General features: G+C 45.0%; 1 protein-coding gene and 1 long non-coding RNA gene across 7 annotated transcripts in view; one reads left to right on the top strand and one right to left on the bottom strand.

The window, feature by feature from the left end:
* TP73 (tumor protein p73) overlaps positions 1–14037 on the bottom strand; it is a 219074-nt gene that overhangs the window by 152197 nt on the left and 52840 nt on the right. Inside the window, exon 1 of one of the 6 annotated variants that reach the window (XM_068238916.1) lies at positions 10993–11038. The exons of the other annotated variants lie outside the window; for them this stretch is intronic. The gene's annotated coding sequence lies outside the window, so the exon portion shown is untranslated. Of the gene's footprint in view, positions 1–10992; positions 11039–14037 lie in introns of those variants that run through there. 6 annotated transcript variants of the gene reach the window in all.
* The window catches only part of LOC137520683 (uncharacterized), a 41700-nt gene that overhangs the window by 11400 nt on the left and 16263 nt on the right, over positions 1–14037 (top strand). The window lies entirely within an intron of this gene.

The raw sequence follows: 14037 nt of genomic DNA, 5'->3' as shown, positions 1-14037 counted from the left end.
TATAATTGAATCTATGGTGGCGCCCCAAAATAATTGGAATAGCAGCAGATTGGTGGCCGAGGTTGGTTAGGTGTGTGTGTTTGCGTTTGCGTTTGCGTTCTGAGAAATAACATTAACAGCTTTTTCCAACTGCCAAATAAGCAAGCAGCATCTCCTTCCACTGACATTACCTGCCAGCAGTAAAAAGTGTCACCATGTGATAAATGTCAGAATGTAAATCCGGAAGATGAAAGAAACACTAACTAAATCATTTATACATAATAAAAATTATCCACTTTTTTATTAAATAATTTTCACTGGAGGTCCTCTTTAAGTCACCTACAAACTACTTAAAGTGGAACTCCAGTGAAAATAATGTAAAAAAAAAGTGCTTCATTTTTACAATAATTGTCAGTGTTTTCCCATTGTGGGAAAATTGTAGCGATCGCCGCTAGGAGACTGTTAGACGGCGAAACAGTGGTCTATTGAGTCTGTACCGCGATGTGATCTATGGCACACGGCTGTCCCCCTGGGTGGCAAGACAGCGATCCGCTGACATAGGCTGAGGTCTATGACAGCCGATCGCTCTGAATGGCTGGCGGGGGGAGTGGGGGTAAAGAAAAAATAGAAAAATGTACAGGTAGTCCACGACTTACGAACGCCTGACTTACAAACGACCCGCCGATAAGAACGGCATGGATTCTGTGTTTTCAATAGAACAAGTCAAAACATTTTTTTTCAAATTGGACTTGTAGTTTTAGAGAAAATTGATTTTAAAAAATTCAAAGAAAAAATGGCTTTTAAACTTGTATAAGCAGTTAAAGAGGGCAGAGGTGACACAGAGGGGTACAGGATACATAGATGGCACAATGTTCCGACTTAAGAACAGATTCAGGTTAAGAACAAACCTACAGTCCTTATCTCATTCGTTAACCGGGGACTACCTGTATCAATAAAATAAAGAAATATTTGTAAAAAAACAAACCAACATCTTGGGAAAGATCAGAACCCACCAACAGAGAGCTCTGTTGGTGGGCAGAAAAGGAAGGGGTGGGGGGGATTACTTGAGTGCTGAGTTGTATGGCCCTGCAGCAAGGCCTTAAAGCTGCAGTGGCCTATTTTGTAAAAAATGGCCTGGTCACTAGGGGGGTTTAAGCCCGTGGTCCTTAAATGGTTAAACTGCTGTTCGGGAAATGCTTTTGAAAACAAAGAAAACCATGAGAATCTCCCATGAGGAGATGGACTAGTCAAAACCTGTCAGTTCTGTCAGACTTTAATTGCTTACTTTTTTTGTTACTGGAGTGGTCCATTAAGTCACCTGCAAGTGGTTTTAATGTTGTGGCTGATGAGTGGAGTAACTTCTGAAAACAACTGGAGATCAGAATACAAAAAGTATGTGTGGATTTGTGTTTGTGAGAGGAACTCGCCCATAGCTCGTCTCACAGCAATCAGAAAAAAACCATAGCAACCAGACTCGCTGGAGGACTGAACTACAATAGGTAGAACGTCACTTGTTGTTAGGGGCAACACACACTGCTTTCAGGCACTGGAATAAAAAAAAACTCAAACGAGCTTTGTCTCCAAAAACCATGTTTCCCTCCTAAATGTATTTCATGAATGCCCTGTCACACAAATCTATGCAGCATATATAAATTCCTGAACCTTTTCGGCATTGTCTGTAGGAGATGAAACCAGGCCATGCTGAGCTTTGTAGTCCATCAACTGCTGACCAACCGATTACTCGTTTTTAAGAGAAAAAAAAAGTCAGCAGCCTCACTGTCACCTTCACCATTCAATACTCAAAGCCACACGAAGCAATCAAAAAAGAAACACAATAAACATATGTACACGTCCAAAATGGATGCCCACTAAAACAAATATCACAAAATGGCTGCCACGTGGGCAGAACATTCATCGCGGAGGCCACGTGGGCCACCACAGGCCGAAGTGCCGGGATTTTTTCATAGTGTTCGACTTTCCTTATCTATACGTAATACACCCTAACTTCCACTATTACTCAAATTACATAAAAAAACATTCTAACCTTACACTGGTACATCTGATGCTTAGCTACATCCCTTACACAATAGAGATACTACTGCAGAACCTGCTGAATGCTCATGTAGGCAGAGCTTACAACAATTAGCACGATAAAATATTATAAATACTCGATAGACATCAGCAGAGATCTGGGCATATTCAGTGAATAGATAACGGCATTGCGTGATCCAGGCATCACTATCAGCCAATCAGAACGACTCTAATAACTACTAACAGAAAGCCTAAATCTGATTGGCTGCCGTGGTCTGCAGTTCATTGCACATCACCAAGCATAAACGTGGTATTTGTGAATAAGGCCGAAAATAGACTCATTTTCTAGTTCTCCATTTTTCCGTGTAATCAGTGCATATTTTATCTACCTTATCAAGTTCACATACATCTTAAACAGATAAAAGCGCGGTGACAAAGGCATGACATGATGACGTGACATAATGGCCGACTGTAAGATCTACAGATAAGGCTGTCGGTAGGCATTGCTAGACCTTGTATCGACCACGTTTTACACAAAAAAAACAAAAACTTCACATCATCCTCAAACTCTCTTGAGTCTCTCCTCGTATCCTGCAATACTTTGTGCTTTTACCGCAAGGCACACATTTATTATGACCCTGCTTTAATCCTGTCTCCAAATCTTAGTCATCATCCTCAATGTGCTAATTTTTATCAACTCAAGTAAAAAAAGTGCTCAGTATAACTTCCCTGGCCCAATGCACAGCCACGTGCTGGCTTCAATAACCTGATACAATATCAAATATAACTATAATTATATATTACATGATACAGCTTAACTCTTAATTTCCCAGCAAAAATTGTGTTGCCAAGTCACATGACCCTTCCAAAAAAGAAACGATTTTGAGTGTTTACTTCTAAAGCATCTATGCATTGTCACATGGCACACCCAGCAGTGACTGTTCTATTCTGATTACTTCCAAACTGCATTGCTGTCATGACATAGCTGCAAATGGAATGAACTCACCCCGTTTCCATTGATCAGGATAATTTCTCAGTGGCTGGAAATACCCTGTTTGTGGTACAAATTGTATTTCGGGCGCCTGCAGACGCCCATTTATACCGGGTGGGCGGCACAGTCATCACACCACGTGACCTTATTTGTCATCAAAAGTTTTAAGGACGTTTTGCAAACTTCTGGTTTTGATATGATGCTGCAGCGAGGTTAGTGATGATAAAGATTTGCCTCTTGCTTGGAGGGAGCTGTGTCAGGGTTTTCAGTATTAGTCCTGTGTGTTTGTCTAGACCTCGGCCCTGCTAGGCTGTGTCCCCAACTGGGGTCTAATTTCAAAAGTTCACAATCAAACTTAACTTTCTTCAATGGGGATCTGTGATGAGGCAAGAGGCAGAAACGTGTGTGTGTGAAAAAACCTGCAGTGACAGCTGACGTCCTGTGACTAGGCTAAATACCACGTCCGTGGCAGTGATGTAACTCAGACTGTGGCATGCTGGGACTTGTAGTTCTGCCAGAACTCAATAGGCTATGGCTTGTCTGTGACTTCTGTATGGGTGACAAGCTTATTGTCCTTTCATATGGTAAAAGGATCAGTGTAACTCACCCTGGGGTCAGTAACGCAGTTCTCTATCCGAAGACCTATCAAGAGAAGTTCTAGGTGATATCTTTAATGACTAACCGTACAAGATTACCTTGCAAGCTTTCGGATCTTTACGTTTCTTCGTCAGGCATGATACAGAATTGCATGAGAGCCGTATACGGTTCTGGTCGGATACTGTTCGGATCCAGTTCTGTATCATGTCCGAAGTACCCCCTGCCCTTTAGTATTAGGCAGCCCCCAGTAGCGTCCAGTATAGGTAGCCAGAGGGCCCCTAGTGTAGGAAGCTAGAACTAGCTCCCCAGTATAGGTAGCAAGAGGGGCCGCCAGCACTAGGCACTCCCCCAGTTTGAGTAACCAGAGGGACTCCCAGGTATTCAGTAGCATCCGGTATAGGTAGCCAGAACTAGCCCCCCAGTATAGGGAACTAGAGGGGCTTCCAGTATAGGCAACCCCCCAGTACAGGTAGCCAGATTATTCCCCAGTAAAGGATGCCTTCCCAGTAATGGTTGGAAGAGGGGCCCCCAGTATACGTAGCCTGAATTAGCTCTCCATTATAAGTAGCAAGCCCGGCCCCCAGTACAGGTATTCAGATTAGCCCCGCAAAATAGGTAGCTTCTCCAGTAAAATTAAAAAAGCACCCCAAATATAAGTAGCCAAATGTGCCCCTCATTGTAAGTAACCTGAAATGGCCCCAGGGCCGGTTCTAGCTAAAATGGGGCCCGGGGCAAAAGTAACTTGGGGGGCCCCCCTGACTCCCCCTTCCAAGCAAATCACCCCCGAGGTCGCTGAGCCGGCTGCCAGGCCCGCTCCAATCCCCCCTTCCCAGTCACACATCATCATTAGGCGTCTATCATATGTCCCCTAAAAAGCATTTTTGAGGGTTCCCATTATTCACCCTTCTTTTCCTATACAGAGTAAAAACACGAGTCACCATAGCTGGAGGGGCCCTGGGGCAATTGCTCCTTTTGCCGGAAGCGTAGGCTCTGATTCTCCAGCCCCCCCATATGCAGAGTAGTGAGTGGAGGGCAAAAGAGAAGTGACATACCTCTCGGGGCTTTACCGGCGGACTAGCCTTTCAGTGCATCCCCATTTTTATGATTATAGAGCCCCCTCTCTTCATAGAACCCTTGGATCACATGATGAGATGGCGCTGTAGTCATGGAGACAGGGATGCCCAAAAGGAAGGTAGATCATTGGTGGAACCCAGAGAGGTATGTCTCTTCCACACTCCGCTCCCTATTCTGCACTTCAGTGGGCCCACTGCAGATGCACCCACTGTGGACCCCCTTATAGTCAGGCCCCTAAGCCACTGGCTGGGGCGACAGTGCGCGTGCCCAATGAGAAGGTTCTGAGTGCCTCCTCTAACACACGTGCCATAGGTTCCTCACCACCGGTATATGCCAAACTACATTTCACTGCATCCCTGCATTAACAGAAATCTAATCTGTCGGTTTGAGGAGGAGGGGCCTGTAGTCACAGGAAGTGAGTGGTGAACAGATGTAATGCTGGGAATATACCATATGTTTTTTTCAGCAGATAGATCATTTCCAGCATGTCCAATCTTATTTTTGATAGTTTTTCTGTTCAATTTCTCATAGAAGTGAATGGAAATTGATAAGAAAATCGATCTGAATATCGATCGAAAATAATATAGGACAGTAAATCGACTGAAAAATCTCATCTTGTATTCCCAGCATAAGATAGTTGTAACATTTAACCACTTTACCCCCAGCGGTACGAATTTCTCCGCCCCTTTTTTCCCTCCTAAAAAACCAGGGACAGAGAAATCCGTACCTTCCGCGCTACCGCCGCTGTCCGCGCTCCCGCCGCTCGTGCACGCCGCCGCCCGCTCGCCCGGAGATCAATGAACGGGAAAATCCATTCCCGTTCGTTGATCTAGCCCCCGCAATGATCTGCTGCTTCTTTCAGAAACAGCGAGATCATTGTGCGTCTCCCAGCCTCCTACTGCTTCCTGTAAGCGTCCTTCCGGACGCTTACAGGTCGCATGTAAACAAACACTCTGTGGCCATCTTGTGGCCAAATAGTAAACTACACCCTAAAAGCATTTTACATATACAAACATTACATTTACACAATAAATTAACTCATTACCTCCCACACTCCCCAATTTTTATTTTTATTTTTGTAATAAAAAAAAAAAAAAAATACAATAAAAAAAAAATATAAATAGTTACCTTAGGGACTGAACTTTTTAAATATTTATGTCAAGAGGGTATAACACTGTTACTTTATAAACTGCGGGCTTGTAATTAGGGATGGATGCAAAACTGAAAAAAATGCACCTTTATTTCCAAATAAAATATTGTCGCCAAACATTGTGATAGGGACATAATTTAAATGGTTTTATAACCGGGACAAATGGGTTAATACATTTCGTGGGTTTTAATTACAGTAGCATGCTTTATTTAAAAACTATAATGGTCGAAAACTGAAAAATAATTATTTTTTCCCACATTTTTTCCTATTTCCCCATTAAAACACATTTAGAATAAAATAATTCTTGGCATAATGTCCCACCTAAAGAAAGCCTAATTGGTGGCAAAAAAACAAGATATAGTTCATTTAATTGGGATAAGTAATAATAAAGTTATAGACGAATGAATTGAAGGAGCGCTGAAAGGTGAAAATTGCTCTGGTGGTCAGGGGGTAAAACCCCTCAGTGGTGAAATGGTTAAAATACTCAAACATCCGTGGTCTTCTGCCTACGTAGACAGGTGCACAGCTGCAGGCAAACACAGCTGTACAATGCCTTGAAGCTTATTTTCAAAAGTTAGAACGTTCTAGTTTAGATTAACCTAAATGCATGGAGAATGAGCCTCATTCACATCTCACACCTCAGTGTTCTCCCCAGAAATTTTTTTCCAGACGGGTGGCATGAAATAGTAGCCAGGTGGCATGAAAAAGTAGCTGGGTGGGGCGAGATGAGAGAATGCAGGGCCAGTGCTTCTGTGCGCAACTCTGCTTATAGTATAGGAGGAGGTGAGCCGATGTCAGCCGGTTGCTCAAAACTAGCCGGGTGGAGCACCCGGTTAAAAGAGCCTGGGGAGAACACTATCCCTTTGTACATGGCCCCATAAGCTACGTGCTGCATTAAACTTGGCGACAGACCCTGAGCACATTGTTCTTTCGCTAACCTCCCCTTCCAGAAGCCACTCCCTCTTGTGCGGCACATTTTCCCTCCTCCTTTCTCCCTCCATAGCAACAGACGCGTCGCTATCGTCTAGGCTAGTGACACATCTGTACAGGACTCAGCCGCCCCAAACTAAAGTCACAGAGACATGTCGAGTCTTTCAAACAACATTTGAGCTCAGCTCGTCCATTACCGCCGCGGTGGATTGCTCAGTCCCTGCTGGGTCTTTTTTTTATTTTTATTTAAAACACGCAGCTAGCACTTTGCTAGCTGCGTGTTTCACTCGATCGCCGCTGCTTGCTGTCGATCTTCCGCTACGCGCCGCGAAAGAGGCCCCCCCAGACCCATTGCGCAGCCTGGCCAATCACCGCCAAGCTGCGCTAAAGGGTGGATCGGGACTCCCCCTGACGACGATGACGTCATTCCAATCTTCACCATGGCGACGAGGGAAGCCCTTACAGGAAATCCCGTTCAGAGCAGGATTTCCTGTTGGGTATGATCGCCGGCGGCGATCGGAGGGGTGGGAGGGATGCCGCAGGGAGGGGGGAATCATGTAGCTAGCGCTAGGCTCGTTACATGATAAAAAAAAGTGAAAAAAACCCACCCATGGCCGAGTGCCACAAAACAATCAAACGCCAGGGTGGTTAAGTATTGTGCACGCAACAGTTTGCACGACATGCACACAGGCTACAGAGCAGTGTTATTTCAACAACATTATACACCTGGTTGACTGCACGATTATCACTACTTTTTTTCTTCTCCTAGAAACTGCACTGTCATAGCTAGCTTGCTTTGTAAACACGCGAGCACAGCATAGATCAGATTTCAGCAGCTCACTGAACTGCCCTCAGCCAATCAGTGAGGATCAGGAAGGTGGGAGGGGTGATAACAAGCTTCCTTCTCATCCGCAATGTAACAAGTAGAGCCAGGCTGACTGAGATTAGATTTATTACAACAGAAACATTTCTGAATAGTTTGGAGTGCTTACAATGCAGGGTAAAGGTAGCCAAACATCTAGTGATGATGGGCAGTTTCGACCAAGAGACAAATCTCTCTCTAATTGAATCTGATTAGAGAGACATCTATCGGCTGCCCATACACTGCAGGCCAATTCCCAATCAATGTAATGCTGAAATCAAGCAGGAATTGGCCTTATGACATTGCATCCGACCGCCTCGCTGTTTGGTCACTTAGTAAGAGCGCGTGTGTGACACGCACCCATGTTACTAGGAAACCACGTGGGGTGCGCGTGTACGGACAGCGGAGGGAGCCCGGAGCCAGCGGGGGCCGCGGACAGGTAATGTATAGAGTGCACTGGACACCAGGGGAGCAAATGAAACAGCATTGGGTGTTTCGCCGCTCGTCCCGATATTGCTCGACATTACCACCATGCAAGTAGGCCCTACATCTTGCAGCATGTCCGACCGATTTATGCGACCAATTTCAGCACAAAATGTTTTGCACTGTCTGTCTAGCATGCACTTGGCAGCACCGATTTTTATCCAATTTGATTATAATAGTCTAATCGGATGGTCGATCAGCCGCCAAGACGCCTGATGTATGGCCACTTTAAGGCTGTAGGCTGTATAATAAACACAGAGCAGTGGGTAAATGGAATTCGATTTTGTGGCTGACAATCCCTCTTTATGAACAGCACCGCTATCATTCCCCACCACGGGCAGGCTGACCCCTAGTTTTGCAGTACTGATGAATTTATTAAAGGAGGCAACCAGTTAAAGGGTTCCTGAAGCAACAGGTATATGGATGTCCTATTTTATTTCTTTTTAAAGTGAATAGGAACCGCATTTAAAAAAATGAGACAGATACTTACCCAAGGAGAGGGAAGGCTCTGGGTCCTATAGAGCCTTCCGGCTCCTCTCCTGGTCCCCCCGTTCCAGTGCTGGCTCGCCCGGTAGCAGTATCTGACTAATTTAGTCAAATACTGCTTTACCCGGCCGAAGGAGGCTTCAGAAGTCTTCAGGGAGCCCGAGTGCTCCTGAAGAAGGGTGGCCCTGTACTGCACCTGCGCAAGCACGCTCTCTTGCACGCTCACGCCTGTGCAGTATGGAGCCGCACGTCTTTGGGAGGACACGGCTCCAGAAGACTTCCAAATACACTTTTGGCGGGGGATTGAAACGAGGGGGAGCCAGCACAGGATAGAGAGCACCGAGAGAGGAGACGGAAGGCTCTATATGACCCAGAACCTTCCCTCTCCTTGGGTAAGTATTTGCTTCATTTTTTTTAAAGCGGTTCCCATTCACTCTAAATACCAGTTGCCTGGCTGTCATGCTGATCTTCCTGGACAGTAGTGTCTGAATCACACACCTGAAACAAGCACGCAGCTAATCTCTAATTTCCAACAAAGACATCTGATCTGCATGCTTGTTCAGGGTCTATGGCAGGCATGGGCAAACTCTGCCCTCCAGCTGTTATGGAACTACAAGTCTCACAATGCATTTGCCTTTATGAGTCATGACTGTGGCTGTCAAACTCCTACAATGCATTGTGGGACTTGTATTTCCTTAACAGCTGGAGGGCCAAGTTTGCCTATGCCTGGTCTATGGGCTTATGGCTAAGGGTATTAGAGGCAGAGGATCAGCAGGACAGCCAGGCAACCGTTATTGTTTAACGGCCCTTTTACGCTTGCAGGTAATTGCTGGGTTGTGCTACCCTATTTTACAGCAAGGGTCTGCAAAAGCAATTAAAGTCTGTGAAGACTTTCACACCTATTGCCGTTTCTTGCGGTGCGCCGGAAGTATCCAAGCTAACACAAGGGCAGCAGCGGGTTACAGCAAGCACCGCACTTTAGGCACGGGGCTTGGGGTAATGGAAGTCTATGGGTGATGAAGTAAGGGTAAACGCCAGAGCGCAGTGCAGCGTGCCTGTGCGGACTGACGGGACTCCCAGTGATGTACTTCCTAACCAGCAGGAAGTAGGTCACTGAACATGGGATACGTATGGATATGACCCTGTCTCTGCCGCACAGTCCTATGATTGTCGTTTATGTTGTGTTTTTAAAATCTTTTTATTGTGGAAAACAGTCACATAACAGCATATTCAAATATTTATTATTTAGTATTTTTATAGCGCCGACATCTTCCACGGCGCTTTACATAGTATATACTCTTGTCACATTACTGTCCCTCAGAGGAGCTCACAATCTAATCCTTACCATAGTCACATTTCTATGTATGTATCGTTGTCTAGGGTCAATTTAGGTGGGAAGCCAATTGACTTATCTGTCTGTTTTTGGGATGTGGGAGGAAACCGGACTGCCCAGAGGAAACACACAGACACAGGGAGAACATACAAACTCTGTGCAGATAGTGCCCTGGCTGGGATTGGAACCGGAGACCCAGCGCTGCCAGGCGAGAGTGCTAACCACTACGCCACCCTGCTGTCCAAAATAATAGATTACATCCATTCACATTTTTTACAATAATATAGATAAAATCGCACCACAAGAAACAAGTGCCAAACCAGTTTTAAGGGCCCGTTTTCACTATCGCAAATCCGCATGCGGATTCACATAGCCAATACAAGTGAATGGCCCTGTTTCCACTTGTCAGTAATCCTGAGCGTTTTTCTGTGCGGGAGAAATCTGCACGGGCGAGCCGTCAGAATTCGCATCCCGCACACCGCTATGCGAATCGCCGCTAATGTATTTAATAGGGAAATCGCATGCGGTTTTGGCATGCGTATTTTACCGCGATTTCGCATAGAAAGTAATGTTAAATCTCACAGGCAGTGCCATGGTTAAAAATCGCATCACTACTAACCTATGCGAAATCGCATGCGGAATCGCACCCACGGGGGATCCGCGGCGATTCCGCACCGCACAAGTGGAAACGGGCCCTAAAGGAAATGAATATGTCAGCCTCCATATTACCTTGATACTCTAAAAGTTTAGCACTGTTCAGATTGCACCATACAAGTAAAGTTGAACTTCTGAAAGTCATTTCTTTCCCTTTGCTGGTGAATAAAGTGTCAGAGGGGAGATTATGAGAGTTTCTCCTCTCCTGGTGTGATGTGTGTAGTGGACACAGCCTCCTATCACCTCCCGGCTCCCAGGGGAAGGTACAGCCAGAGCACCATCACTTCCTGCAACACTCACAAGTTGTATTGCACTGACTAACTAAGGGATTTGTGTCCATCTGCTTAAAGGGGATCCTCCTGCAACTACCCTGAACTCACAGACAACAGAAAAGCCCGCAGATTCAGCTCGGTAGGCCCTACCTGCTCTCCCAGGACAGGAGCCTGTAGGAATTCTTGCAGACAGGTGCGGCATGTTCTTGCGAAACATCCCTCCGTGCCCAGGAGCCATATAGCGTCCCGGTTGCCTAGGCGATGACAGCGACACTAGTGAGAGAGGTGCGAGTGTGGCTGCCTTTGTATGCTTTCTCCTGGAACATTGAGCAAATACAAGCGGGGAGTGTTATGCTTGGCTTAGAGGAAACCTCTGAATTCCAGAACACACGCCAAGTATAAGGTCTGACCGCAGCCTATCCGATTCCTGGGGGGGGGGGGTGTCCTTAGGTTCTCGACGCGAGGTACGCCTACCCCACTGCGTACTTCAGCTTGTCATAGTCAGTCCATTGACGTTAGTGTTGAGATAAAAAAAAACAATCATATAAATAAACACAAGTAAGTATTGATAGTTAAAGGACACCTGAAGTGAGAAGGATATTGAGGCTGCCATATTTATTTTCTATTACACAATGCACATTGCCCGGCTGTCCTGCTGATCCTCTGCCTCTAATAGTTTTAGCCATAGCCCTGGAACAAGCATGCAGCAGATCAGGTGTTTGACTGAAGTCTGACTGCATTTGCTGCATGCAGACATGTGATTCAGACACTACTGATGCATAAAAGATCAGCAGGACAGCCAGGCAACTGGTATTGTTCAAAAGGAAATAAATATGGCAGCCTCCATATGACTCTCGGTTCAGGCGTCCTTTAACTACTGCACCCCAAAACATACAAGAGCGATTTTTCACTTTTCAGTGCTCATCTCTTTCATTTGCCAATAGCTTTATCACTACTAATGACAATGGAATGATCTAGATCTTGTTTTTTCACCACCAATTAGGCTTTTTGGGGGTTGATATTTGTTTTCAGTAATTACTTTATTTTCTATGCATTGTAAAGGGAAAAACAAGGAAAAAATTTAAAAATACACAATTTCTCCAATTTCATCCCCTATAGTTTTAATACAAACACTGCTACTGTACATAAAACCCACACATTGTATCTGCCCATTTGTCCTGGTTATCACAAGATTGTAATTATGTCCCTAATACAAAGTGTGCTTAAAAACAAGAAGAGAATGGAGAGCCCAATATGGTGCAGTATTGTCAGGTAAAATGAAGAGTGCAATACAATTTTATGTATATATATATACTCACAAACACGGGTTACCAATAGGCAACCACTTGAAATGCAGGTGGGGAGCATTAGGACCTGACCCCACTCAGGTTAAGAAGTCGCTCTCTGTAGATAGTAGATGGGGATGCACCCCTCCACCCAGGGTGGACTAGAAGGTCAGCAAAAACTCGGTATACAGAGGCGCCAGAGTAGAGTAAAACGTTTTAAAAAACGCTTAAAAGCAGAGGGGGATGTTAGGGTGGACTTACCTCCCTCTTACAAAAAAAGAAAACTCGCTCGAGTCTCGATAAAACAGAATTGACAAATAATTTATTCAACTCCACAAATGCAACGCGTTTCGCGGGCGTGACCCCGCTTCCTCAGGCAAAAATGGGAGCACAACTCAGTGGGTCAAGCAATAGGTATGAGCGCCTCTGCGGTTTTAAGCGGTTTTTAAAACGTTTTACTCTACTCTGGCGCCTCTGTATACCGAGTATTTGATAATACAAAGTATGCTGACAATATATTATTTGGAAATAAAGAATTTTTTTGTATGGTGGGTTTTTTTTTTTCACTTATCTCACGTGCACGCTCGCAGGAACGCACGTGCACACGCACAGCGGCAGCAGCACTGTTTGACTTATAAAAACGTCCTGGAGCCGTTCAGAGGCTCAAGCAGGACCTTTTTATAAGTCTGCTTGTCATTAAGTGGTTAAAGGAGACCTGAACTCAGAACTTCCTGCTCTAAAAGATAAGCAACAGCATAATAACCTTTAAAGAAAAAACATTTCTTTGTTGCAGCTGATACAAATCCTGCAATAAATCTGCAGTTTGTCTATTTCCTGCTTTCATGGAAGCAGACATATTAACATCCCGTGTTTACCAAATAGATCGCTGCTGAGGCAGCCAGCTGACACAGCTGGGAGATCAAATTACACTTGTGATTAGTCACAGATGAGGAGGAATTAGACAGGCTGAACTCTCTTAGGCCTCGTTCACATCATAACGCGCAGATGGCCGTGCATTCAGAATTCAACACGTTTGATCGCACGCCTTTGCGCCGCTGCGAGCAGCACTGCTGATCCCATTCACTACAGTGAATGGGTCATCGCTGCGCTTGCAGACAGAACGCATGCAACAGTACGATAGCGCATCATAGCCCCTCCCCCTCACACAGGCACGCCTACTGGAGAGGGAGGGTTATTTTATATTTTTTATTCTGATGACCAGACTAGATGCCAAAAAAGCTGTCATTAATTGTGCAAAAAAAAAAATTCCAGCATTTTCAGGTCAACAAATTTATAAAAATGAAGTTTGTTTTAATTATTTCCATCGTCCTAAGGAATTGCTACTTTTGCGTTATTTCACAGCGCTTGAGTGGTGATCACCGTATTGATTTTACATATAAGCCCCATAGGGTTAGCGTGGATTATACAATCATTTGGGAAGATGGTACCCGGGGCCTTATTGATGATTTGCCGTTTGGCAGCGGTAGGTGATACGAGAGGCCGCGGCTATGAAATAACAGGAAGGTTTTACATCATGAAACAGGTGAGAGCCATTTACACCGAGCGAGGCAAGCTGCCAGGCCTCCGGGGATCCGGCAATCTCAAACCACCTTGTTTCTCTCTAAACAATTAGGCAGAGCCGGTGTCTGGGGGCCGCTGACAATGAGATGATTAACTCCTCGCTTTAGAGGACCATTTGTTCATTCAGTAGACAAGCCACACCGCAGTATAAGATCTATAAGAATACCTGGGGTGAGAGGGATAAGGAGGCTGACATATTTATTTCCTATTAACCACTTCGCATCCAGATCTTGTTTTCCCCTTATGGACCAGAGCAGTTTTGACAGTTTAGCTGTGTCCTTATTTAACAGCAATAACTTTAACCCTACTTATGACACTGTTTTTTTTT

Source organism: Hyperolius riggenbachi, chromosome 6 (assembly GCF_040937935.1).
Source record: "Hyperolius riggenbachi isolate aHypRig1 chromosome 6, aHypRig1.pri, whole genome shotgun sequence".
Classification (NCBI taxonomy): Eukaryota; Metazoa; Chordata; class Amphibia; order Anura; family Hyperoliidae; genus Hyperolius; species Hyperolius riggenbachi.
The sequence above is the reverse complement of the archived record's forward strand: the minus strand, read 5'-3'. Positions and strand labels throughout refer to the sequence as shown.